The sequence below is a fragment of the Xenopus tropicalis genome, chromosome 4, assembly GCF_000004195.4.
Source record: "Xenopus tropicalis strain Nigerian chromosome 4, UCB_Xtro_10.0, whole genome shotgun sequence".
Classification (NCBI taxonomy): Eukaryota; Metazoa; Chordata; class Amphibia; order Anura; family Pipidae; genus Xenopus; species Xenopus tropicalis.
Genome location: NC_030680.2, coordinates 114,102,124 through 114,129,092, shown reverse-complemented (window position 1 = coordinate 114,129,092; position 26,969 = coordinate 114,102,124). Strand labels below are relative to the sequence as shown.

At 40.5% G+C, this 26,969-nt stretch overlaps 1 long non-coding RNA gene across 1 annotated transcript in view; it reads right to left on the bottom strand.

Annotated features, from left to right (window-relative positions):
• Positions 1–23,982, bottom strand: part of LOC116410444 — a 66,964-nt gene extending 42,982 nt beyond the window's left edge. The window contains exon 1 of the long non-coding RNA XR_004222413.1: positions 23,930–23,982. This is a non-coding gene — a long non-coding RNA (uncharacterized LOC116410444). The remainder of the gene's footprint in view (positions 1–23,929) is intronic.
• Between the last annotated feature and the right edge of the window lie 2,987 nt (positions 23,983–26,969).

The window sequence follows — 26,969 nt, the reverse complement described above, 5'->3', positions numbered from 1 at the left end:
CCCCTGGTGCAATGGGATTGGGATTGATAGTCATGTACCTCTGCTGTCTGCCTGCCCCCTTTAGGCCTCTCTGTAACTCTGAGCAGCTGGTGGCTAAGGGAGTTTTCTTATTTTGTGAATCTGGGTAATGACCAGTCCCCAGTAGGGTTCAGTCAGCAGTGGGGCTCTGCCTTGGGGGCTCTTGCTGCCTAGTCTGGCATTGACAGGCAGGTTAATTGGATTAAGGTACAACTGATCAGTGTGTATAAATTTAATAGGGACCTTGGAGCTCCATTGGACCAGGAACTGATGAGACTGATGTCTAACCCTTATAATGTATGGCAGACTTTATCAGCACTATATTAAGTTATAATGAAATAATTATTACATATATAGTTTTTCCTGTAACTGTTTTTCAGGGCATAACTAAAAGACTTTTTCAGCAGACCCTGTACCTGACCTAAGTCACAGAGCATACAGCTAAAAACTAAACCATTTTGCAGGCATAACTGCAGGTCCTAGAACTGATAGGTGCAAATAGATCTCTAAACACTTACAAAGCGTCTGGCTCCAGGGTTGGCCCAGACCAGATGCCAGTTGACGCTCCCCCGGCCGCAGGTGTCCCCCCCTCACGCGTCTCACTTATGCATGCTCAGGGGAGGACGTGGGGGGGGGGGGCTCGTCGGGGCGTCGTTAGGGGGTTGCTCACAAGTAAGAAAAGTGCGGGGTCCCTGGTGTAAGCCAACATCACCGGTGATGTTGCTCATAGAAAACAAAAGCAAAGATTTGATTGGTTGCTACTGTACACTGGCCATGATCAAGTAATATAAAGGACTTTGCTTTTATCCCCCATACTCTTGGGGATAATGTTAGACCCTATGCCTGTGCTTTGGACTGCACAATAATACACAAAGGAAACGAGGCTAAATCTGCCTGGGCTGGAATAAATGCCACATATACCTTATGCACTGTAGGCTTATCTGCCAAAGGCTAATATATTGCACATACAACCCACATTATATGAAGCCCATTCTGTAGGTAATGCAATGCACACAGCTACTTACAACCCATATTTTAGGCTGCCTAGGGACATCATATAAGGCAGTGCTGTCCAACTGGCGGCCCGCGGGCCACATGCGGCCCTCGACCCCCCTCTGTGTGGCCCCCACCTGTCTGGCTGCTTTGATGGCTTAATTTTGTGTAAGCTTTAAATGGTATCAGTACTGAGATTAACTGCCCCCCCTGCATGGTTCTCACCTCAGATTCAGGCTGTAATCCCCCTGTATTGTTTAAAAATGTAATCCCCTGTGTTTTTCACACCTTTTAATCTCTGTATTGTTCACCCCCTGCAGTGTTCACACCTCCGGCTCAGGCTGTAATCACCCCCATTGTTCACCTCTTCACACCTCAGACATTGTATGTACTGCCTATTACTGTATTAATATAATTCTTTAACATATGAATGATGGTTGATATCCCTGCAGCGACCATTGTGATAAAGTGGGTGTGGTTTAAAATGGGGGCGTGGCCAACACTGGCTTCCATTAGTGGCCCTCCACCATGTATGCGCGAGAAATTTCCTCGGCACCGCAGAAGTTGGACAGCACTGATATAAGGTATAATAGCAACTCTAAGAAATATGAAGTTATTTGATGTCACCAAGGAGTTCAGTCATCATAACAGCCACAGACTGAGCATAGACAGCAGGTTATTGAAGACCAAGGTGCAATCTAATATGGTTATGTATCAAAGCAGGAGGATGTAGTAATTATTGCCATGTTTATCACTCATGAATTATAATAATTATGGTATTAGTCTGTGTGTATTTTAAGCATTTCTTGTTGGTTTGTTGTAAAAGCAATATGTCTATTTTTATCATTTCTTTGTATTCCATTATGTTCTCTCTCTTCATTTTAAATGAGTAAATGTGCTTCTAGCCATACATATGTATCGCTGTACAAAACTGAACAACTGCAGTTGCCCACAGCAAGTATTGAGACTGCTGCTTTTATTTTCCAACCTGTAGGTAACTGGTCATTACTAATTGCATTTTAGTATCTGTACTGGAAAATCTGCCCCATATGCAGAAGTTCAGGTCAGATTTCATGAGTTGCAGACACTGAAGTTAAATAAGGCATAATGTCACTATACAAGTGGGGCAAAGACAGCATTTGGAATCTGAAGTAATGGGCCTTTCAGTCAAGAAACAGCAATCTTGACCAAATTATATTAGGCTTGAGGTTGAAAGGTTGCATGTTGCATGTTGCAGGACCTAGTGGGCATGAGGAGGGCAGAAAAAGTAAAAGACAAGACCAGGCCAAGGCAAGAGAAGCAAGATCATGGTGCAAGCCACAGTACACAGGCTGTGGTAACAGGCTAATATTCAGGCAAGAAAGTGAGGAAGGTAGAATAAGGGTTTCAGTAGGGCATATCCAGCTCTGATTGGGTGACTATACTTGACCAAAAAGGCTGCTGGGATGTGATGGAAAAGCCAGATAAAAAGATCAGATTTACCAGGAATTTGCGGCCTGCTCTTCTTGGCTCAGTAGTTAAGGCGGAGCAGCCAATAAATAGGAGGTTTCCAGCTTGAATCCCAGTACCTTACATTAAGGATTAAAAGTTCCCTTACAAATCTGGTAAGAAGTAAGGTTAAAGAAAACATATATATCATATATAAAGCTAAACTGGATATTCAGGTCTACGTCTACATATGTAGACAGAATCAGGGCCTACAATAATCCATGACATTAGCAGACAGACATTAGACAAAGTGCCTTACAGAAATATGGTACCCCAGCAGTACAGTATATAGTGGGTTAAGTTTTAAATGCACAGACAATTCTACAGCAAGTTTAGTCTTTTCCTGGGCAAAATCAATGTTGTTAGATATCCAGCCTGCACTTCCACCAAATGATTCATTCCTACTAACAAGATGTGATGGGCATCCCAGCTCTCTTCTTCCACCCACTGACCTTTACTGGATGGGAGATCCACACCTCTAATCTTTAGAGCTGCCACAAGCTAAAGAGCAATGCTGTTATCTGACCTACAGATATGCAGGAAAGAAAGATTTACAGCAGGGCTGCTCCTGCCATGACCAAAGGTAAGAACCGTGCCTCAGGCGGCAGTGAGCAGCCAGTTACCTGGGCAGTGGTGTATTACAGAGGAAGCAGGGGCCCAGGGGGGTCTGGTGGGGGGGTGGAATCTGCGATTTTGCTCCCATCACGGGTCACCTGCACTTATGTGCAGAGGGGGCCGGGATAACATTTTGCTAGGGGGGTTTCAAAAAGCACCAAAAAGTTGCCTCTGGTAACTTTAATAGCTGAAGTTTTGTTTTTTTGGAAACTGAAATTCAGCAGAAAGTGCAAAAGGGCTATTTGAACTAGCAAACCACACCCCCCCCCCCCCCTTGACCTGCTCCAACACCAAAAAGCATGTAGGGGGTGAGTGACCCCCCCCCCAGAAACACCCCTGATTTACAGGAGGATAACAAAGGAAGGATGATACTTTCCTGGATGATAATGATGATAGAGTCACTTTCCAGCTGTTCCTACACCTAAACCCCCCTCCACAAAAACTCTATCCCACCTCCCTTGCAACAGGCAGGCAGCTTTAAGTAGTAAGGGGGATATGGAACCATACAGCAGGGGTCTGCTGGAAGGGGAGTCACCGCACTGCTAAGAAAGGTAATGCTTGTGGAATACTAGCACCACACTATTTTGTGTGGATACACTTACTTCTCTAATGGTTTACGTTAAGGGCATGGTCAGACAAAGTGTATCTCCGCTTCTTTCGGCCCTGCGCTTTCCTGCCTGGCTGAGAGAAGCAGATCCGCTTTGTTACGCTGCGCTGTGTGCGCACACTGGAAGCAATGGCAACAGCCAGAGTGTGTGCACACAGAGAGGTGCGGATTGGTGGTTGGCCTTGAAAACGTTCGCTTTTGCCAGTTTATAAAGGGAGCCCCTGTAGTTTTGCCAGATTTTGGAAAAGATATCCAGAGTAAGTAGGCAGTACCACTTAATGTGTGTTCAGACTGCAAAGACTGAAGTCTGCTGGGCTGCTGGTGATTACAGAGTCCTAAATGGAATCTCCGTGTGTGTCCCCTGCAGGAACAGGTATTGCTCGAGTGCCTGCTACGTGGGAGCAGCTGCCTTTCCAAAGGGGAAGGTACTCTGGGGCAGGTAGCGCTACCTGGGGGGACTAAAGAGCTTTTGGGGAAGGGACTGAACTGAATAAAAGGGTTGTGGTCTATCCAGATCCAAAGTTGGGACTGGGCACCTAAAGAGACTGTGCCAGGAGTGGATAGACTGCAAGGGTTCCTCAGGGCAGGATAATCAGTTATCCATAAAGTTGTTTTTATCCTATTCCAACTATTACAAAAAAAACTTATCCTTACTGCAAACTGTGTGTGAGTATTTCCTAGTGGAATTTCCCCTGAGGTGTGCTCCTCAGTGTCCACTAGGTGGAGGCACTGCGCTAAAATCCCAGTTCCCATTAGCTTTCACATGGCAAAGAGAACTAAAAATCACGTGTTCAAGCAAGTATACAGCCCAAAGAAGTGAGTGTGCCAAGAAAGGGATACACTTGTGCCAGGCCTACTGTAATAAGGCCTAATTTAGGATGTCTGGCAGATTAACCTCTTGCTAGGGTGGAGTCCAAAATGGCACTACATGTTCCCTCCCCTTTTATACACTGCAGAACAGGAAGTGGCAAGTTACCCTTAGGTTATTGGGGAATACTTACGTCCCACAGAGTACAGGTTATCAACCAGAGACTTCCAGAACAGTAGGAAAAATCCATTCATGTCCCTTACAATTGCTAAGGTGAAAAAGTAGCAAACAACTGTAGTAGGACAGATGACCCCTAAAAGGAATACTCTTATAGGAAAACAAGTTTTTTCAAAACTCATCAGTTAATAGAGCAGAACCCTGCATTGATATCAGTTTTTAAAAAAAACACAAACATTATTTTATATTTGATTGAAATTTCACATGGGGCTAGTAATATTCGTCATTTCCCAGAGTGCCACAACCATGTGACCTGTGCTCTGATAAACTTCAGTCACACTTTACTGCTAAGCTGCAAGTTGAAGTGATATCTCCCCCCCTCCCAGCAGCCAATCAGCAGAACAATTGGAAGGGAGCAAGATAGCAGCTCCCAGTAGATATCAGAATAGCACTCAATAGTAAGAAATCCAAGTCCGACTTGGGACTCCTCCAGTTACATGGGAGTAGGAGAAACAATAGGTTACCTGAAAGCAGTTCTAATATGTAGCGCTGGCTCCTTCTGAAAGCTCAGACTCAGGCACAATGCACTGAGATGGCACCTACACACCAATATTACAGCTAAAAAATATATTTGTTGGTTCAAGAATAAAATTTTAAATGGTAGAGTGAATCATATAATTTGTGTTTGTTACTAGCAGCCATGTTGTTATTTGAATGGCGCATAAATCAGCCCATCTTTATTCATCTGCTCAGCTCATTCTTTGCCTTATTTAGCACATTTCATAGCGCTGCTATTTTTTTATTTAAGCTTTTGCCCTTCTTTTGGTGTAACACGTGGGCTGACATGTTGGCTTAGTGAGTCTAAGCCACCATGTAAGTCTGGTTTTATGGGGTTACATAAGGGAGTTCTTTCTGTGCCCACTGGCCAAAACAACTTGCCCTTCATAGATACAGACTTTCAATTATTTTAGCTTCCTGTAACCTTTTCTCAGGTGACTCCTCCCATTTCTCTGTGGCAGAAACTTCTGGTACCAGGCTTGCCAGGTGCTTTTCTAATGGGCCTTGGACACCCTGCTACGGCCTTGTACCCAGCTGGGCCCTGACTGCTAGTGTACTTACAACAGCTTGTAAAGTTCACACACAAGGTATGGAAGGCTTTTAATCAATTGTGCATAACAGTCACACTTAAAGGAGAAGGAAAGGCTAGTAAAGAGTTAATCTCAAGCTGCAGGCATACCACCAGTTCAGAAAATCTGAAGCCAAACAGGAAGAAAAAACGCTGAGCTCTGTAAAGAAAATTCCCATAATGCCTCACTCCTGCACTGAACATGCTCAGTTAGTAAGACTATGAGTCAGCTTCCTGCTGATTGGCTCAGATCCACATTCCTAAGGGGGGGGAGTGAGTTCTTAGCATTCTTGGGGGGGGGGGAGCAGGAGAGGGGAGAGAGCAGAAAGCTGTGTGTCTCTGGCACAGGAATTACAGACACAAGAAATCTTTTTTCAGAGAAGTCAGTGCAGCGTTTCTGTGAGTGCTTATGGCTGTATTTACATAGACCTTTCTGATAAAGCTTACTTAGTTTTTACCTTTCCTTCTCCTTTAACTCCACTTAATTCCCTCTGCCCAGGCCTAGTCTGTCCCTATCAGCAATTGCTTCTTTCCCTGACACTAACACTGCCAGACTATCCTGCCCACCTAGTTTTTCTGTTCCTTTTATTGCTGCATATTCCTCTCACTTTTTAAGTTGCTGCCACCTACAAACCTACACAACACCAACTATACGCATTAATACAATAATCCTTTTATGTTACCCCCTTACAAGCCACCCATTCTCACCAAGATGAATATTCCTTGCTAAGCTCTGTCTAAGCCTTTAGCACCCACTACCTGATGTGGGTCCTGTCTGGTCTGAGCCCGGTGCCTTGAGCTTCTTGCTTGCTCTGTTTATTCTCCTTTCGGCCAAAGAGGTTGTTACCATCTCTTTCCCTCATTTAAAACTTTAAGACCCTCTTTTTTTCCAGAACTTACTATAGGGTTTTCCTACACTGGGCTCTAGTGACCACTTCCATGAATAACATGTTTATTTGTTTAAGCACAAAAGCCCTTTACCCACATCTAGTGGTGGGAAATGTATATTGCAACAGATCACAGTGTATTTCTTATTGTTATATGCTGGCAACCGGCAATACTCCGAGCTGGCACTCGCTCATATTTCTGTCCCCAGAAATGGCTACTGGTATAAATTATGCAGCTTCTCACCATTTTAGGGCTAAGTAAACCTGATCATAACTGCCCGTTAGTTGTTCAAAAATACAACAGGCAATTTTCCTTATCTTAACACTAGATGGCAGTGCTTGAACACAGTACTAAAAACATGCGTTGCACTGACGTATATTATGTATATTAGTCAGCTAAATTCAAATTAATTCATTGATACTTCTCTAGCAAATTTCTGTTTGGTCCATAAAAGCATGAGTACCCAAAACAGTTTAACTTGTTTAAAAAAGAAAACCCGAGTACAGTTTTGCTCCTCATTTTAGACCTCCAGCACCAATATTTATTTCATGGCTCTCTGAAATGAACTTTCAAATTCTGAATGGTTGCTGTGTTCTGAATTTGACCTTCCAACATATTCCCAAGCTTCCACTGTACAGAATTCATTTGATCATATGTGAATGGGTTACTGCATTATGATATGTGTCGTATATAGAAGGCAGTACATATCTTTTCTCCATATAGAGCAGACATATTTCACAGTGGGAATTATACATCACTCACATCAGTTCCTGCCCTCCAGTGGAGATTACAATCTAAGGTCCCTATCACATTCATATACAATTTAGTCTATTTTATCAGGAGCCAATGAACCTGCCTGTATGGTTTTGGAGTGTGGGATTTAATGGGAGTACCCGGACGAAACCGACATGGGGAGAACATACAAGGTTCCTGTAGACAGCACTCTGAATACAACCAGACCCAGGAGCTCAGCTCTGCAAGGCAGCAATTCTTTACCCAGTCATATTTGTTAGAAACAAGGGAAAAGTGCATGAACTCATTCCAAATTTTAGCTTTTGTTCCTCTGGTAAATTCAGATAGATTTCCTTTTTCCAGCTCCAGTAGTTGCCGTTAATGGTTTATCTAAAGCCTGGTGCAGAAGTGGTTAAAGCCAAGCCTTGTGCCTTCCTCCTCCTTCTTGGGTGGGGAAGATACATCAGTGAGATCCTTTTAGTAATGCTGGGAGTGTTTGGGAACATGAGCCTGACAGGGAGCTTAATTGCTAAACCTGTGGCTGTAAATCAGGGGAGACAAATCTGTCTAAATATAAAGATCCACCTGTGGGTGCTACTATGTGACATCATGGGCCAGCTTAGAGGAAAAAAAATTACAGAGATCAGTTTGGTAAATCATATTAACCAATTGCCCTGGTACCTGCCTGCTGTACAACCCTAAATGAAATATTTATACACATACATCTATATATAATACACAAAAGCCAGAAATATACTGCAAATTATAAATACATAAATGTTACCAATTATAACTGGTGCTTAGTGATTTCTCCCACATGACTCACTGAAAGTTGTGTATTATAATTAATAATGTACCCCCTGATGAAAAATATGAGGATATTAGAAGTCACCTCAGAGTTCTATGACCTGTATAAAAGCACTCTGCCTTTGGGCTTGTACCTTTGTATGGCCATAGAAACCCTTGGCCACTTATAATATCAGTGCTTAATTCACTAATAATATATTTTATATAGACATACAAATTTGCCTCGTCTCTTAGGACTTAATTACAAATGTTTAACCATATCTGGACACCTGATACATGCTCACAAAATACTGTATATATACCAGAGAGACCAGTATTCAGGCCCAACTATGTAGTACACAACTATGTATCTACACAATCCATTAGTATGTACCCAAGGGTAAAACACATTGCACTTAACATTGCAGATAACATTTGCATTAAAACAGAATGGAGCATTTTTGGACATTTCTCTCCACAAGGCTTATCCCTCCCAGTCTCCTGTTCTGCCCAAGCTGATATAGAGCAGCGGTGCCAGGTTCCTCGGGAGTGTGATTGCCCTTCCCAGTCATTTCCCAGAGAGTATTTAGCAGCAGAAGTGATGCTCTACATCCGCTTGTTCCTTCCACATACTCACCAAGCCTTGTTTGCATTCCATAGACACTGGGCATCCATTCACATTCCATTAGGTCTATTGTCTTAACATTCCATTAGATTTACCTTATTTAATACTGAAGTACAAGAATTTCCTCACCAGCTAGGCCATTAAAATACTAGCTGGGTGGCAACTCAACCCTAGGTATGTTATTTAATAAAAGGAGAAAGTTTGGACCTTATTAAGGCACCAGTGTTTCTGTCTCTGTTTCCACCTTCATTTGCTGTCTACCAACATCCCCACACAATTGATATTTGCTGCCTTTCTCTTAGCTCAACATTTGGGGGCCTATTCATTAAAGCACGATGACCATGATTGCAAAAAATGCATATTTTTTCTAAAGAACTTTTCATAATAACTACGATAATTTAGCTAAAATTACTTGACTTTTTCGAGCTGTGTGTAAATTTCAATGACTACGAACATTTTGGAATTTATTCAAGCTTTGGTATCGTAACTATCTTTTGGCCAGGTTGGCGCTGCAGAGTGCCATTGAGTCCCGTGGAATGCTTTTAAAAACATGCATTAAAGTCAGAAAGGTTTTCACGCAGGTTACAATTGTTCGGATATGAAAATTTTGTAACTTTCGGATCACAACCACAATATTTTCGGACAACCACGACACGAATTTTCACGCAACTTATGCACATCAGAAATTATTGCGGTTACTGCTAAATTTTTCCAGTCGTTCCAATCCAAAATTCGTACTTTAATGACTGGGCCCCTATGTGTGGGCTCAACCCGATTATCAGTGGCTTATAAAGTGAAAATCACATTATGTGGGATATGTTGTGCAAAAAGGGCTCTCTCAGTGTTTTTGACAGGTGAAGATACTAAGGAAAGCAAAGAAAGACCAAATAGATTATCCCATTAGTTATTATTGCCAAATAACCCAGCTTAAGCGCTACATAGCAGATGCCCTGCATTTTTGTTTTTCAGAAATCTGAAAGCTGTATTATACAAGCTAGCACCTGGGCATGGGAAGGGTCTGCAGCAGGGTGGAAATCGCATTTCCCATACAGGCCAGCTGATTTAAATCACCAATAAATATTTCATAACCTGCTCATCCCGTTTTAATTAGTGGGTGTGATCCATACAAAAAGAATAAACATAGATTGAGAAGCAGAACAGGTAAAGAGGCACATCAGTAGGAACCAGCCTTATACGTGCCGCTGCGCTACAGAGGCTTGCCCAAAGTAATGCACCGAAAATCATAGGGTATCTCATTCACCAACATTGGGCATATTTGTACCCCATTGCATCAAATTTACTTTCACTATTTTACCCTAGTAAAAGTATCCATCATCACAAATTGCTCATTGCTGTTGGTTACTGTGTAGGGCAAATTTGCAGTGGTAATAATGGGAGATGGGAACAAGGGAAAAGATGCAGGGTAAGGTCCAGCCTTTTCAAATTACTCATGTCTCCCTATGCCAGCAGGGCCAGGATCTCTACAGGTGCAATGTATATTATATTATGCTAGACTTTTGCTGGCAAACCACAACTGGTAAAAGAAAGCCTGCTCTAGAACTTTCATGGATACCCTTTCATTCTGCCCTTTATTCCTGTACCCACCGGGCAATGCAAGTTAATGGGGCTTGGGGCCATATTATTAGCAAGTACTCTGTTTATTTGTGGCTACCACATTTGCATGTGTTACTGGATTTGCACAAAATCATTTGCTTGATATAGCAGTTCCCATTCAAATGGTACTATACGGACACAGGTCCCCAAATACTGTACGCTGTACACACAGATATTAAAAGCACATACGGTGTAGCTAGTTAGCAATTATTTTTAATGCATCCTGCAGACTGTATCAACTTCTCTGCAGCCATGAAGAATGCTCTGTAATTAATTGCTAAGCAGCCAAGCAAGGTGCCGGGTTTGCCTGGGTTTAAACCATCTCGGCACTGCTCAGTAAAATGCATTTTGCCCACTGCATGCCATGCCATGTTGAAAGGCTGACTAATGAAGCAGCACGCAGCTGCTCTACGTGAATATTCAGGAGTTGAATCTGCTGGCAAATTCTCATAGATGGAGTAAAGATAAGGGAGGAATTGTTACAATGAGAGCGGATTCTGAAAACATTGACAATTAGCTGGTTATTTTCCAAAGACAATTTTGTTTTAACAAACAATTATTAGGCCACAGAAATGCTACATTGCGGGTGCTTTGTATATTTGCATAAGGGATGGTTAGGATGGATAACTATTGCTTTAGGCTGAACTTCAAGAGTACATCAGTCAGCCAATCAGAGTGCAGCCTAATGCCTTAGCCCTTTATCTGAGAACCATTCAATGCTAGAGAATAGCATGTGTGAGCCAGTGATCACTTTCCTGTTTCAAAGCTATAAAAAGTGTTAATCAATAATTTTTATACGAGGAGAGTTAATGTTTTACCAGGGAAACTCCTTGCACCCTTTACGTAAATTCTGTGGTCACATGATGCCTCTTGGATACCCGAAGCGCCTAACCACATCATAGTCGTGTGTACATAAAGACATCAATTGCATTGTAAACACCAGAAACTATTCTGTAAAGGGGCCAAGTGAGCCTATTATATCCAAGGAATCCAAGTACACTTTGTTTTTAGTGCTGGCAATAATCCGACATTTGCTTTTATTAACCTCAGTGTCATCTCAGTTGTTGTGGGCTGAATCACTTAGAAACGGTACTCCCCTTTGTTCTACATTAAAGGAAACAATACCAGGACTGGAAGCCCTATTTCATTTTGTGTGCCGATAACATAAATATGTAGTTACCCTGCCAATAGCTGCAAAAAACAGCATCTTTTAGGGTTAACAAACCCATAAGCTTGTAAATAGTGGCATTTAGGCAGTCCTGGTAATGATGAGGAAATAAGCCAACAGGCAGTGTGAGCCTATGGCTGATAAGAACAATAGGTAAATAGGGTGATGTAATAAAATGCACTAAATTTGCCCAGGAGCAGTATCCCATAGCAACCAAGCAACAGGTAGAATTTACTGGTCACCTGTTTAAAAGCAAATACTTATTGGTTGCTATGGGTTAGTGCTTTTCATAACATATGGGAGATATAGCACAATGGTGTACAGGTATGGGATCTGTTATCCAGAATGCTCGGGACCTGGGGTCTTCTGGATAAGGGATCTTTCTGTAGTTTGGATCTCCATGCTTTTAATTTAAATAAACCCAATAGGATTGTTTTCCATCCAATAAGGATTGATTATATCTTAGTTGGGATCAAGTACAAGGTACTGTTTTATTATTACAGAGAAAAAGGAAATTATTTTAAAAAATTAGAATTATTTGTTTAAAATGGAGTCTATGGGAACATTCTAGATCAGTGCTGTCCAACTGGCGGCCCACGACCCCCCTCTGTGTGGCCCCCCACCTGTCTGGCTGCTTTGATGGCTTACTCTTGTGTAAGCTTTAAATGGTATCAGAACTGTGATTAACTGCCCCCCCTGCATGGTTCTCACCTCAGATTCAGGCTGTAATCAGGCTGTATTGTTTAAATATGTAATCCCCTGTACTGTTCACACCTTTTAATCTCTGCATTGTTCACCCCCTGCAGTGTTCACACCTCAGGCTCAGGCTGTTATCACCCCCATTGTTCCCCTGTTCACACCTCTGGAGCAGTAAAAACCCACAAATAATCCCTGCATACCACAAAAAGAACATATACTGAGGTGGTACTGCAATTAAAAAGTTTTTTAATATATAGTTATTGTACAGACTGTAGGAGCAGTGCCAGCATTGTGTCACTGTAGGCTGCCTGTGTGTTCCATACAGGCAGCATAGGGCAAGCAGAGTATGGCACACACAGGCAGGGTAGGGAAGGCAGAGTATGGCACACACAGGCAGTGTAGGGCAGGCAGAGTATGGCACACACAGGCCAAGTTTGGCACAAACCAGCCAAGAAAGGCACACACAGTGAAAGTATGGCACACGCAGGCAGGGTAGGGAAGGCAGAGTATGGCACACACAGGCAGAGTAGGGCAAGCAGAGTATGGCATACACAGGCCAAGTTTGGCACAAACCAGCCAAGAATGGCACAGACAGTGAAAGTATGGCACACACAGGCAGGGTAGGGAAGGCAGAGTATGGCACACACAGGCAGGGTATGGCAGGCAGAGTATGGCACACATAGGCCAAGTATGGCACAAACCAGCCAAGAATGGCACACACAGTGAAAGTATGGCACACAGGCAGGGTAGGGCAGGCAGAGTATGGCACACACAGGCAGGGTAGGGAAGGCAGAGTATGGCACACACAAAGGCAGGGTAGGACAGGCAGAGTATGGCACACACAGGCAGGGTAGGGCAGGAAGAGTATGGCAGGTTTTTGCTGTACTACAACCATTAATATGGGTATGGTCATGTGATAACATGGGTGTGGTTTCAAGTGGGTGCGGTTTCAAAAAGGGGAGTGGTCAAACTGTCTTCCATTATCGGCCCTCCACCACGTAGGTCGGAAAAATTCTGGCCCTCGGTACAACAGAAGTTGGACAGCACTGTTCTAGATAATGGGTTTCTGGATAATGGATCCTATACCTGTATATAGTTTTCTTATATCCATAAAGAGGTTTTATTACATTTTAAATTTTTGCAATAGTCTCACTTTAAGATATTTATGTTTTCCCACAAAAGTAAAACATTCTTCATCTGCGCAAAGTCTGTGCACCCTAATACAGGTTTGGGATCCCTTATTCGGAAACCTATTATCCAGAAAGTTCTGAATTCCGCAAAGGCCATCTCCCATAGAATTATTTGGTTAAAATGGATTCTAATTTTTAAAAATTATTTCCTTTTTCTCTGTAATAATAAAACAGTACCTGTACTTGATCCCAACTAAGACATAATTAATCCTTATTGGGGCAGTTTATTCAATATTTAAATTATTTTTAGCAGACTTAAGTTATGGAGATCCAAATTACGGGAAGTTCCCTTATTTGGAAAACCCAGGTCCCGAGCATTCTGGATAACAGGTCCCATACCTGTATAACATTTTGAAAAGTGCAAATGTCCTCAGGCCCGGACTGACAATCAGGGGATTCTGGTAAATGCCAGAGGGAATGCTGTAAGATGCCATGGACAGTCACTATTTAGTGGGCCCGGGGGGGGGGGGGGGGGGGGGCTGTTAGGGCCTCTGTGTACTTGATATGCTAGGGCTCATTTTTAATCCAAATCCAGATCTGATTGTTCCAATAAACTATTATTACAAATGTCTAATGGTCATAAAGTTATTTGCAAATGTAATTGCTGTTGGAAGCTGAATAAGTTAGCAATTGCATATTTGTCAATTAAGATGCCTAATGAGGCTAATATACAGGCAATTTGTAGTGGAGACTAATTTATACAAAATAAATGCCCCGAACAATATTTTTTAAGGTCCATTTTTATTTTCGGTGGGCTATCTGGGCCAAAACTTACCGTCCAGACAAAAAAAACCTGCTCAGCCGCCACTGGATGGTGTCCATTGTATGTGCACATTAGACTAAACCTTATACTTAACCCCTTTTAAATGCAAAGTGTTAGCCTAAAAGGCTTGTTTAAGTGAAAGGCATAACGTGCCCCTTCTTTCCTAATTTTGCTACAGATCCTTGAAATTCCTGTTCTGTTTGTAGAGTCAGGGTGGGGAGAAGACATGGTTGGGATCTTAGTTATTACAATACGTGACATTGTTGGAGATGCCAAGACTACGCCTTAGGGTGAGGCTACAGAGAGCCAGGTGAGTGATAAACAGCGCAACACTAAGTTACACAGCTTGATATCCGCACAGGGTGTGGTAGAGATACATGAGCCATATGTAGGAGAGGTCAGTGGTGGGACAGCAGAGTTTCTGCATTACTGCCGAGCTAACGACACTATGCTTCAGTAGATCAGACCATATTGGCTCTCTAGGCAAATGAGTGTGTGTATATTCTCCATATAACTGTATATAAATTGGAGTGGTATCTGTTATTTTCTATGGGAAAAAGATCCCCTGCTACCTTTCTATAATGCCCTGTAAAAGGTAACCTTTTCTCCATAGAAAACCCCCTACGTTGACAGCCTTTCCTAACAGATCAAGGGGCCTATTTATTATGCAGTGTAAAACAAAATTCATTATAAAAATGGCATTAAAAGCTGTGTAAAATTAGTGGCAAATTTATTTAGGTGTGATTTATTCTATGTCATTCAAACGCGTTTGACGAGGTTATTTTCAGCAGACAAAATGTGGGTGTGCACAAATAGCCCCAAGTCTCTGAGCAAAACAAGTAGGTTTTACATAAACATGTTAAATAATCTAAAGGCGGAATATATTTAAATATTTATCATATATTCATTCATTATTCATTCATATTTGGATCTTCATCAAGATGAGGAATGCCTAAATCATAGTAAAGATCCAGTATAGTCGTGAATACAACAAATTAATAACATTTTAATAACAGAACTTTAAAAATTAATAATAAAATAGTTCTTAAATTTAAATATGGATGGGGGGGGGAGTTGGGCCATTACCATTCGCAGCAAAATTTCACATTTGTTTTTGCAATTAATAAAACTCACCAAGAAAAGTTGCTGCAAAAAGTAAGAAAAAAGTTGCACTAGTAAAAAACGCTTAAAAAAAGTTGCCTATTGACTTCAATGTGTTTTGCTATTTTTTCGCTATTTTGCGAATGCTAGAAGTATTGCTATTCCAATTGAAGTGAATGACAATATACCATATAAAGATTATCTAGAGACGTTCTGAGCTCTTGTGATGGGATAGGGTCATGTCGGGGAGATAGGTAAACCAATAACAGACAGTCTATAGCCTATATATATATTTAGTACTATTTATTTGAAACTCAGCAGGTTTGTACAAAGTATTGTTAGGGGATATTAGTGGCCTTATTGTTATTATTATGCAGGAGCATAGGGGTGTATTGGTACTTTTAGCTTGTTTTCTTGGTCTTATTGGAATTTCCATTCTTAGAATTCTCATTCTTTTTTATATACATATTTATACCCTCTACTATCTTTCTTTTTCTTCTTATGCTTTTTGCATCTTCCCTTTCTCCTTTTCTGTTTTTTTATCCCTATGCCCACCCTCTCTTAGCTCTCCCTTTTAATCTTTTCTTATTGGCTCCATTCCCACCATTGTTATCCTACTGTTTTCCTGTCCTTGCTATATTTGCCATATTTATGTGTATTTCCTCCTAAGTAATTTTGTTTTTTTCTTCAGGCTGCCATATTCTTTTCTCTCTAGGAGTAAGCTCTGGCTCAGCCACACAGGAACTGGATGACCATGAGGGTAAATTTCCATCCAGCCTATCCAGTTTTTGTATGCTGAGCCAGGTGTAAAGTTCTTAAAGCCAAAATACAGTTGCAGCGCTGACATTCAACAGGCATAACCAAAGCAGCAATTGATTTTTCAGGGCATGCAGTGACTTTCTTTATAAAGATTCGATGACTATTGAACTGTAATATATATACTGGGCAGGAAATGATTATGTTTTGATTCCAACATCAGAATAGAAGAACTGAACTCAGAAATGAGCTGCTCCTTCTGCTTTACACAGACCCAAACCTATGAAGTTTGACGAGAAAGAATAGAGACAATGGGTGCCTGGGTGACAATGGTCTCTGTTACTGCCTCATTTTCATTGTTGGGAAAGCTGGATGATTAGTGGATATAAAATAAGGTGTGCCCTCCGATTGATGCTAAACCCTGTAAATAAATGTCTCTGTTTTTATTGTGGCTAACATGCATTCCAACAAGCAGAAGTCATTAGACTGGGATATGGCAATTTCATGATGCATTTGTTTTCCAAAAAGATTGTGAAAGCAGCTAAACATGGAATATCTTTGCATATGATAAGGAATGGGGACTAGAACTGCTACTAAGGCCTGGCCTACATCTTAGCAACTCTCATGTGAAAACCATGAGTTTCAGCTTCAGCTGACTTTTTGGCATCAGTATCATTATGCCTATCTGATCTTAGTATCATCCTTTCCTCAAACATAAATAGCTAAAAAGGCAAAGAAAATGAATATGTTTTCAGTTATTCCAAATATCCCAAACTTTCTGTAGTGATTCCTGTGTTCAGAATGATATGTTAAAAATGTTATTTTCAAATGTAAATAATTCCTATGTGCTGTATTGGACTAGGTGCCAGAGGCCCACCAGAACAAAATTAGAGCACCAGCCCACTCTCAAGACTATTTCTTTTTTCACCATCTTTATTTCCCTAGTCTCTGCTTTTTAAATGTTATCATCTATCCTTCCCACCAATTCTGCTCTTAACCATTCCAGGTCAAATGGTTGAGTCAGTAAAAGGGCCTACTGCCACCTGGACCCACCAGGAGTTTAGCCTTTATTTATATGTTGCCAACAGTCTATTACTACTTGTGATACCTAACCTAATACCTAACTGGAGAATCCTGACTTATAGCCAACAGTTTCAAATTTTCCCAATTTCTCAAATTCCAGACTGTCAGAAAAATGTTTCTATAAGTTTAAAAAAAAAATTGACACATTTATCAGATTCCTTTATCAATTCATCACAATAATTTTCAGGGCTTTGAGATTTTGAATACCATTCTGATTACTGGGGTGTTAGTGCTCAGTGTTGCTGCTGAGCTGAACAGAGCACTATGACCCATGCATTACCAATTCTTTTTCACGCGAAAAAATAATTTCAGAATAAGAAGGATACTTAAGATATGCTGAGCTAATATACATACATACTGTCGTTACTAGCAGTACCTCAACTAGTAGAGCTACACAGAATGTGTCTTGTACATTCACAAAAACCATGATAATCTCCAGACCAGTATTTGCTATACAGGCAACCAAGGGCCCATGTTTCCCTCCCTACTGCTGGAAACTTGCATCTAAATTCAGTGGTGAAGCTGATATGGGTATCCTCTCTCTCCCCCAATCAGCACATGCATCGACTGCCCTATCTAGCAAGGGGTGGGTGGACTCATAGGCCCAGGTCCTATGGCAACACCCAACCCACATATTGCCCTGATAATTATCAGTATGCCAATACTATTCCCATACTGGAATTGGTATGATTATTATGGAGATACAAATGAATATTACAGGTATGGGATCCCTTATCCGGAAACCCGTTATCCAGAAAGCTCCAAATTACGGAAAGGCCATCTCCCATAGACCCCATTATAAGCATATAATTCTAATTTTTAAAAATGATTTCCTTTTTCTCTGTAATAATAAAACAGAACTTTGTACTTGATCCCAACTAAGATATCATTAATCCTTACTGGAGGCAAAACAATTAAATTGGGTTTATTCAATATTTAAATGTTTTTTAATAGACTTAAGTTATGGAGATCCAAATTACGGAAATATCCCTTATCCGGAAAACCCCTGGTCCCGAGCATTCTGGATAACAGGTCCCATACCTGTACTGAGACACTTTGGTGGTATGATTGTGACTGCTCTACTTCTGCCGTTCTGGCAAGGAGGGATAATGTACCAGGAGAGATAGTCAGGGTTAATGTCTTAAGTTTCTCCAGTCACTACTGATCAATTTAGGGAAAAATGTAATGGGGCACCATTGATGGATAAGTAATGATAGCCTCTGAAGCTAAGGTCCATTTGATCAAATTATGTGCCATACTAAGGTGCACACAGTATTTTAGGGGTGAAATTAGTTTGTTGCTTCTCATTTAGAACAGAAAGCATGTTGCTTGTCTCTACTTTTGGGACCTGTATATTACATCTCTGCTGCTAGCAAACAATTTCCATCTAAATTGTTGCTACCTAGAATTCTAGAAAGAGGTCCTCCCTTTACTATCCAGTTGAATCTCATCTTGTGCTTAAGGGGTCAGTGTGAGCTCTTGTTCTATCCCTTTGGCTGGGCCATCAAATGGGTTTGCCTTGGCTAAACAAACCTGTCAATCAATGGGGCAGAAGAGAGCAGAATACTTATACAGCACTGGGTGCCGCCAATAGAGACTGCCCTACTGTTAATCTTTATAGATTTTGAGAGCTGTAGAACTACTGTGTAAATAAAATAGAGAAGGTAATGAAGGTAGGAACAGGGCAGACTATATGAGTCACAGGGATCATACAAGGTACTTATTTGGTAGTTCCAGTTCTGCAACTCATTCCACTGGTATCATTTAATAGCAATGTTATCTTGTTACTATTTATAAATGCCTAAGGGGTTTGCACAAAAATGCATTTCCTTTTGAACCTCACTGAATACCACGAGCAAGCATTTAAATCCCATAAAAAAATCATATGACGTATTATGATTTAAAGTGGTGAGGATGTTGTCACTGTAAAGATGACAGTTACAGCTGAGGTCACTTTAATAGACTTTGAGTAATAGTTTGGCACTTAAAATAGTACCTGGACTTGTTTCTACAAACTGAATTTGTATGTCCACTAACTCCAACTTTTTCCCTGCTGCAAACAACTATCATGTCGCTTGTTAGCTGGACCTTCCAAGTCACTGGCTCATACTGGGGGTGCAGAAATTTAAATGATAATTGCCGTTATAGTAGCTAAAATTCAGTCCTTTAGGAATGGGAAGCACGATAAGTCTTTTAAGTGATTTTTTGTGTTTACTACCTGAACCCTCCATAATACACACAGATTTCTAATACTAGTGTTTGGGCAATAGCACTAACTAGAGCAGGGATCCCCAACCAGTGGCTCGTGAGCAAAGTAGGTGCTTATTTTTGAATTCCTCTTTAGGAAGCAAGATTTGATTGAATAAAAACCCAGTGCCAATTCTGTAGGCTGCCAGTCACCATAGGGGCTATCAAATTATAGCTCTCATTGGCACCTCCACATGCTTGTGTTGCTCTCCCAAAGTTTTTCCATTTGAATGTGGTTCATGAGTATACAAGGCTGGGAATCTCTGAACTAGAGAACAACCTAACAAAATGGCACTTCCAAATTCCTTTGTTTCATTACTACTGTACTATACTATTTATTAATGTGCATTTTATTCTCAGTCACCATGCTCTTTTGTATTTTAATGCAGAGAAGATAAAACTGTGTGTATGATGTTGGTTTCTTAAAATAAATATTGTACAAGTCAGTGGACTGTGCCATAGTTGGAGATGGGGGGGGGGGTGTATGTATTTTTGTATGGCTGAGAATGAATTTCCTATATGATCGTGTCCTGGTGAACCCAGGGAAAGTGCTACCTTTGCCCAGTTATTAAAATGACCCCATATAGGGGAGGTTTATTAGGTCAAAATGGAATTCCTGAAATTTTCCTGGAATTTTTCCTGCCAGAAACTTTGTGACAGTTTGACAGAATCAATAAAATTTTTTATAATTGCTTATCAAAGTATTCAGGTAGTCAAATCCCATTGTTTCCAATGGCAGAAACTTTAAAGATCTTGAGCAGAAGTCTATCAGGAACAGGGAACCAAGTGGTAAAGTTGCAGCAAAGGAAAACTATACCCCCAAACAATGTAGATGTACTGTATACAAATTAATTGCACAAAGCAGCTTATATCTAAATTACACTGTTTACATAGCACATAATTCTCTCTATCATTTACAATGTTATTCTTGAACCAACAAATGTATTTTTTTTAGCTGTAATATTGGTGCGTAGGCGCCATCTCAGTGCATTGTGCCCGAGTCTGAGCTTTCAGGAAGAGCCAGCGCTACACATTAGAACTGCTTTCTGATATCCTATTGTTTCTCCTACTCCCATGTAACTGGAGGAGTCCCAAGCTGGACTTGGATTTCTTACTATTGAGCGCTATTATGTTTGTGTAAAACAGATTTCAATGCAGGATTTTGCTGGAGAAGATCTATTAACTTGAAAAAACATGTTTTCCCATGACAGTATTCCTCTAAGTCACATCAGCCAATAAATGGAGTTCTGTCTTTTACTCCCACACTTCTTATTGTTACAGTTAGAGCTTTATTATTTCCGGTCAGATAATCTCTAAAGGAGCACACAGACCATCACAAAATGGTGGCTCCAGGGTTGGACGGGGCCAGCGGGAGACCAGAAAAAAAACTTGGTGGGCCGTGTGGACCCCGCCAGCCACTCCTCCTACTCTCCCCACCTGTGTGTCTGCACTGGGTGGCTCAAGGGAAAAAGATGTAAAATGGCAATATTTACTGAGATAAATATATATCTGTTGGTTAAGTATTCTGCAATGTAAGTCTGTGGGCTGAATATCTAAGAGGAGGAATTTTTCACATTAATTCAGTATTTAGCATTATTAATGGTAGTTCATTTTTAACTTAACTTTTGGAATGTTATAGAATGGCCTGTTCTTAGTAATCTGAATTATGAGCTCTCCTCTTTAGCCTGTTTCCAGTTCTCAAATTGTGGTTATTGACCCCAGCAGCCAAAAACCTATTGTGCAGTGAGGTTACAATTTTATTGTTATTTCTATTTTTTTAAATTATCTTTCTGTTTAATCCCCCCTACTGTTTATATTCCAGCCAATACCAGGTTTCTAAAGTTATTTGATCCCTGGAGCTGGAGAACTGCCTAATTAATAGCCAAATAATAAAAAATAGTTGCAAACTGTCTCAGAATATTCCTGTCTACATCACACTAAATGATTAGTGAAAGGTGAACTACCCATCTAATAATGCAGTGACACTGACCTTTTGTTTCCCCAGCTGTTATAAAGAATGACCCAAGGTAAATCTGCTCTGAACTCTGAAACAGATTTATTTATAATCCATAATGTAGTTTGGGAAATTATTTTTTTGTAGAATGGCAATTATTAGTGATGAGAGAATCTGTCTTGTTTTGCTTCACCGGAAAATTAACAATACGGCAAAAAAATATTTTGCCATGACCACAACTTTTGTTTTGACGCGTGCAACTTTTTACGTTTTTACGCAAAGCAATTCCCCAATGGCGAAATCTGGAAATTCGTTGCGAATCCATGCCTGGCGAAAAGATTCACTCATCACTAGCAATGATTTTCAAAAAGAGATTAACTGGCCGTTTGTTCCTATAGATTAATGTTAAATCTTATTTAATTCCCTGAGATTACCTAAACAACAGGCAGGAAAACATGAATTGTTGTTCCACTGACTGAAGAATTTTTTTTTTTTTTTACACAAAATGAAAACGTACGTTTGTTATGCATTAGTGGTAACGTTGCTGCTTCTCCATGTCCAAAAGCAGTTTTGTTGCCCAAACCTTTTTGTTTCGCCAGTTTAACAGCATTACATAAGACTATTTCATCTTTCCATCTGCGCTCATATTCTATAAATATATTTATGATGTAACTTCTGTTGTAGATACAAGAAGGTTTTTAAGGTTACACCCATTCTGTGGGTGCCATGCAATGCCAATAGACTATTAATTCTGCTTCTGTATTTTATATAAAAGAAGTTGTCACCTTTTCTAAAGGTTACTTTTTCCCACCATCAAGCGTTATTTTTACCGGCCAGGTACAGTTTCTAAATAACACATCATCTCTGACTGATAAGTAATCTATGAATCAAGAGGAGAAACCTATGGATCAAGCCCCCCCCCACCCCAGCAGCGCCTTCCTGTCTCAGGCCACAACAAGACAACAACTTCCTGCCTGGCACAAGGGCACAGAGCAAGAGGGACTTGTATCCAGGGCAAGTACCTCTTATGGCTGCTGCTCAGCATCAGCCCACCATTAGCTTTGCTACTCCACCAAAACAGGAAAATTCTGCTAAACCACTAAATTTTAAACCATTAAGCAGGGGGTGCAATGAGGTTGTGACCACAAAATTGATATAGTGGAAGTCCACTATTCATTAAAGGAATCTTTATTTTTCACATAAGTCCTGTGAGAGCGGCTTCTTCATTTTCTACTTTGTTTCCGGATTTTGGATGCTGCACCCAGGCAAATTTTGTGCTGTACACGTGAGTGCCAGTGGTTTTTGTTCTTATATATATATATATATATATATATATACACACACACAGGTATGGGATCCGTTATCCAGAAAGCTCAGAAAACCTGTCTCCATAGACTCCATTTAAATAAAAATTATTTAGATTTTAAAACTGATTTCTCTCTGTAGTAATAAAACAGTACTTTGTACTCGATCCCAACTAAGATATAAATAATCCTTATTGGAGGCAAAACAATCCTGTTGGGTTTAATTAATGTTTTATTGATTTTTTAGTAGACTTAAGGTATGAAGATCCAAATTATGGAAAGACCCCTTATCCGGAAGGCCCTTGGTCCTGAGCATTCTGGATAATGGGTCCTATACCTGTATTTAGGACATTTACTAAAATCTGACTTTTTGGGGCTTAATACATGATATGGTAAAAATTCAGAGTAACTACGATAATTTCTGATGTTCTAAAATGCCTCGAAAATGCTTTTATTGGTCGTACGAAAATATCACAATTCCCACAAAATTTTCGTGCCGAAAAGTTTGTAAACACCACAAAATTCTTTCTTGCTTTGAAGCCTTCCATAGGACTCAATGGTTCTCGACAGAGTGTACTTTAGGGGCGCCGCAACAACATTTTTAAATTTGGCTCCCATATGGAGCAGTCGGGGCCTCTCCCCACTGCTCCGTATGGGAGTTTAAAGGTTTGCGCACTCGCGGCTGGTGCGCGGGGGGGCGGGGGTTGTCTGCGCGTTCGCACAGGGGGGCACCCAAAAGACAAATCCGGCCCTGACCTCACCCCTCTAATACCAGACACATATTGAATCCACACCCTATACTGCATGCTACACTGCTAATTATCAATTCATTTAGATAGATGCATGGTGCATGGCTGCACATAAATCAGTTAAGTTTGCATCTAAATTAAGTTGTAATTATCCATGCAGTGCAGGATGTTGATTCAATATGTGGCCAGTATTATGGGGTTGGGTGGCAACACTACCTGTATTTGGTGGGAAAGTGTGGCACTGTGGGTACTGTCACTATAGCAAATAATGGGGTCTGTTAACACATAAACAGCCACTGCCTAAGATATCATGAAGAAACACTCATGTGTAAGGGCTTTTTGTCTCTAACTAAACATGGGGGTTGAGCAGTCCCAGTTACCGGTGTGTGTCCTATATTGTTTTTTTTATAAAAATGCATTCCAAATGGGTCACAGTACCTCTCCAGGGGAAATTTCTCTCTTCTCCAGACTCACAGGCCTTGCAACTACTACTACTACTGCTGCTGCCTGGCTGTCCTGGTTCTGAGCAGGCTGCTAACAAGCTAATTACCTGCCAGGTGAGGGACTTCAGTGGAATTAACCCTGTGAGTGCTGTTGTACAGGAGGAAATAGGAAAGGGAACCTGGGTGAAAAATAACACCCTCAAACATATCCCCAGAGACCAGCTCACAAGATCACAGCTCACACTTTTTGTCTGTTCCTTTCTTCACTCCTGGTTCTGACTCTAGGAACAATGTAGCAGATATCAGCTTTTTTTTCTTCCAGGACAGATTCACCAGATGACTTCTGCTATGTTGTTTCCAAAGCCAGTGCTCCTCATTGGCTCAGGGAAAAAGTAACTTAGTACTGCACCATCATCTTTTTTTTTATTACTGACAATTTTTATTTCCAATCTTATAACATAGACAATTTGAACAAGTTTAAATTCACATTAATGTCACAACAAAGGCCCAACAAAAAAAAGGGGGGGGGGGGGTAGAAGAGAAAGAAAGGAAAAGAAAAGAAGATAAAAGATAAGTCTAAGTTAAAGACTGAAAAAAGTAAAGAAAAAGGAGATATAGTATGTAGATTAAATGTTTTACCAGTTAATTATCTTTTTAATTTTGCTATAAATACCATTTACCATGGTGCTTGTTGAGCGAGTTTTTGGAAGTTAAGGAAGTTCATCAGTTCAGTTATAGTGGGAGTTGTGTTGTTGATTTCCATCTTTGTGCTCAATAGTCTTAGTAATTTCTGACGGTCCTTTAAAAGAGCTAAGTCAATGTTTAGAAGCGCTGTCAATACTGTTTTAGGTACTGGGCAGGCCATGATCTTATTTGTCCAGAAGGGTTTAACAGGAGGCCCACACGGCCAGATATGGCCCTTCGAAAGATTTTTACAGCGGCCAGGCTTCATAGACTTCATTACATGAAATCATCATTTTAATGGACTATGGCCCTCCAGCATGCCGTATGAGATATACCTGAACCACAAAATGTGTCGAACTGGATAGTTCTGATCTAAATTGTTAAAGTGGCAAAGTAAATAAATGCATTAAACTTATACAGGTATCGGACCCCTTATCCGGAAACCCGTTATCCAGAAAGCTCTGAATTACGGAAAATACAATACCAAGATCCTCAGCGCTCTAGATGTGATAAAATTTCAAACCATATGAAGTCAATATAACAAATCGTGTGCGTATTGAGATTGCAGCTCCACCTTAGTTCAACCCCTTTGACTGGGTCCCAAAACGTTCAATGATATAGAAAACCGGAGCGCATATGTGAAAAAACAAAGATATAGTAGTGCAACAACGTTTATAAAAAGTGATCCCCTCTCACCATATAAGAGAACTTGTGCTCAATTAATTAATTTATATAAACACCATAGTGCAGTAATAGAAACTGCTTACCAGATGGCAATGTTAATAGACCAAATGAATAAGATGTGTTCAATTGCAAATTGTAGCTATATGGATAAAAAGTATCCTGATGCAGATTGCAACTGTATCCACGTGCAGAATGAATCAGACAGGTTGTAGCTGTATCCTCAATGAGGCACAAAGAGAAGAGCAGCAAATAGTGCAATATCATTTATTATAGGAAAACTGCTAAAATAAATATAACTTACAAGATGCAGAAAGATACAGGTTCTTAAAAAGCCCAACGTGTTTCGTGTACTAGACGGTACACTTCCTCAGGAGCATCGATAAAACAAATGTTTTGTTGTTTTATCGACATTTTCTATCAGTTTTACTGTCAGACATACAGAATGATCTGGAGAAACCTATTGTATTCCAAGAAGTATAAATGAATAACATGAGTGATTCCGATTAGGAATGTAAGCTAATGCACATTCGTATTATAAACAAAAATACACATTTCAGCTCCTTGTGAATGTATGAGCTCTGCTGTACCCTTACTAACATGGGAAACTTATTTTAAAAAGTCAGTACAACATCAGTAAACTTGCTGGCACTGAACTCACAAAACCAGGGATCCCCAACCTTTGTTGGTCGAGAGTCAAACTCAAATGTAAAAAGAGTTGGGGAGCAACACAAGCATGAAAAATGTTCATGAGGGTGCCAAATAAGGGCTGTGATTGGCTATTTGGTAGCTCATATGTGGACTGGCAGCCTACAGGAGGCTCTGTTTTGTAGTACAACTGTTTTTTTTTTACCTCCAACACCTGCCTCCAATCCAGGAATTCAAAAATAAGCACCTACTTTGTAGCCATTGGCAGCAACATCCAAGGGGTTGGGGAGTAACATGTTGCTCAGAAACCACTAGTTGGGGATCACTGCACAAAACCATAGGTCCCTATATATATAGGGTAGACTACATTACTTAGTACTGATAGTGTAACAATAAAGTACACAATAAAGTACACTTGATGAAGGACAAATAAACACCTGTGAATGCAATGGATTTGCCCTTAAATTATCCAAGGCCCATAAATATGTATGATATCAGGAAGCCTTGCAATGACGAGTCCTGGTATCTAGCAAGCATTGTATGAGAATGCATTATGTCATCTTTATACAGGACTAATTTGCATTGTCCCAATTTTGGAACTGCATTTCTCACATCAAATATGTTTTTACAACTCTATGAACTCACTTGGACTTCATTGTGAGCCAGGTGTGCGTATGGGATGGAATCTAAAGAATCCGAAACCAAGAGCCTTGAACTGTGTACAGGCATTGCATTAGCTCATAGCAGTAAGCAGAGCAGGTCTGGTATCTGGGAAAGGTACCATAAGGGGCCATCATTGCAAACAATCCCTTTTGCCATTAACACGTTTTATAGGCTGCACTAGGTCAGAGAGCACAAATATGAGTTGTCAAATATACCTGGTTTGCACAAGTGCATAGTAAATGAATGCTAGAAATTGGATTTCTAGCAAGGGGGGTCAATCTTGTACAAAACCCAAGTCAAAATAGGTCACTACCACCATATCTATTCACGAATGTTTCATTATAACATTTGAGGTTTAA